The sequence below is a fragment of the Dermacentor silvarum genome, chromosome 1, assembly GCF_013339745.2.
Source record: "Dermacentor silvarum isolate Dsil-2018 chromosome 1, BIME_Dsil_1.4, whole genome shotgun sequence".
NCBI classification, from domain to species: domain Eukaryota; kingdom Metazoa; phylum Arthropoda; class Arachnida; order Ixodida; family Ixodidae; genus Dermacentor; species Dermacentor silvarum.
Genome location: NC_051154.1, coordinates 433,663,887 through 433,666,119, shown reverse-complemented (window position 1 = coordinate 433,666,119; position 2,233 = coordinate 433,663,887). Strand labels below are relative to the sequence as shown.

Below are 2,233 nucleotides of genomic sequence, written 5' to 3'. Positions count from 1 at the left end.
TAAGCCTCCCATGAGGGGACGTCGAGGGCTTGCCTCGCCGCCGCCTCACGGGCGTGCTGGGTCGCCCAGGTTTGGTCGTCGAAGGCGGAGCTCCGCAGAGCCTCACGCAACCTCGACGAGAGGGTCGTGGTGTTAATTTGTGTGTACAGTGCGGGGCACTCCCACAGCATATGCGGAAGCGAAGCCGGGTGAGTGCCACAGCACCGGCAGTTGGGGGTACTGTAAACTTCAGGGAATATAAGGTGGAGGCGGGCGGGTGAAGGGTACGTATTTGTTTGTAGCAGACGCAGGGTGGTAGCCTGCGCCCGGCTGAACTTGGGGTGAGGTGTGGGGAAGGTTCGGCGACTAAGGTAAAATGCCTTAACGAGATCGTTATAAGTAGTCAGATTGTCCCTGGTGTCCAATTCGTCTCCAGTGTCTCCGGCGTGGTGACTAGGCCTCGCGCCATGGAGTGGGTGACCTCGTTGAGGTTGGGGAGGTCTGGGTGGACAGGGCCCGCGTGGGCCGGGATCCATGTCAGGGAGATCATGCTTTCTTTAGAGTGTGGTGCCTGGCGGAGGATACGAAGAGCTTGAGAAGAAATACGGCCTTTGCTGAAGTTAGTGACGGCTGAGCGAGAGTCACACACGCGATGGTGTGGCAGGTGGGATCTAGAGTGGCCCGGGCGATGGCCACTTCTTCAGCCGTTTCGGCAGTGGGAGTTTTTGAACATCTCTGTTTTTGAACATATCTATAACATTCCTTCCCCCTACTCTGATGCCCAACATTATGCGCTGTAGGTATCTAAGTAAATATATAAACGCAGGTATGCCATTGGTTAATGACAAAATTGGTAATGAACTAATTAATCGGCACCGTGACGTAAAGAGGTGCGCTTAGAACGTGAAGCGAGAGAGGAACGCTTAGTGCGTGAAACAAAAGAGGAGCACTTATCACTTGATGCAAAGGTGAAGGGCTTAACGCGTGAAGCAAATGAGGGACAGTTATTGCATCAAGCGAAAGAGGAGCGCTGAGAACATGGAGCAAAGTAGACGCGTTTTTTGCGTGAAGCTAAAGAGCGCTTACCACGTGAAGAAAAAGAGTTCTTAGCAAGTGAAGCACAAGAGGGGCGCTTGTTTGAGTACATGCCTTGAGCTCGCTAGCTTTGCGGTTCTGATTACTGCGCCGTTAATGACCGACTGCCTGCAAAAGTGGCACCTCGTGTCTGCCCGACCACCTAATCTCCTGCCGCCCATTGCCAGTCAGCACTCCGTCACCAACCACATCGAAACGTCACTCTCTAAGCGCAAGGTTCCAGGATCCGGCGTCGTAACCGGTTGTGGCGAGCCGCGACACGACGGTCGAAGGCATGCAACGACGTTTCTCGTCATCACGGCTCCCACACTTCTCTTATCAGGAGAGAGCGCGCACATGTGCCATGGAGTACCCGAACGCTCTGGTTTGCGGTGGTCGAGGCCGTTTATAAGTGCTGGACGTATCTCGCCTCTGGTCACAGCACAGGGACATCTGGAATGGGCTGATTCCAGTGCTATACTCAGCAGAGGCTAGAAGTGTTCGTTAACTCTATATGCAATGGGGAATCACACACTCACTTTGGGACTATTACCACGTGGTTGCCCCTACACGTTCTAAATAATGGTGGATTCAGCAATGCGGTATGCCGCTACGTTGCTTGAATTCCAGTCGCATTAACGTCGACCGTCAATTTGAGATGGGTTATGCCGGAGTATTTATTTTTATCATTATGTGATGTGACAGATGTACCTAAATGCAAGAGACTGGTTTCACCTGCAAAAATGCAGAATATAGACACGCTGTCTAATAAGAAACTGGGGAAAAAAAGAAGCAGCCGACAGGGTTCGAACCTGTGCGGGGAGACCCCAATGGATTTCTAGTCCATCGCCTTAACCGCTCGGCCACGACTGCCGCTGTGAAGTGTATCGAGTCGTCACTGCTCTGTACAAAATCAGTTGCAACTTGCCCCTTTTCTTTTGCTTGCATGGGCTAAGGTCGCACATACACGTGACCTTCCAATTTTTCGCGAGGTCACACTTGCGCGCTTTGCTCAGACTTTGCCAACTTAGAATGCATGCTCTGGTGCTGTCCCCCGTTTCGCAGTGACGAAGACGTTACGTCGTCCAAGTGGGAGGCTGCTGACGCAGTCGGGATTTTGAAGCACAACTATGGGCAGTCCAACGGGCCCGCGACGTGGCGGAGAGGCTAGGCCTTTCTA

General features: G+C 52.8%; 1 non-coding gene across 1 annotated transcript; it reads right to left on the bottom strand.

The window, feature by feature from the left end:
* Positions 1–1,844: 1,844 nt before the first annotated feature.
* On the bottom strand, positions 1,845–1,926 carry Trnas-aga (transfer RNA serine (anticodon AGA)). Its single transcript has one exon. It is a non-coding gene; the product is annotated as a tRNA-Ser (tRNA).
* Between the last annotated feature and the right edge of the window lie 307 nt (positions 1,927–2,233).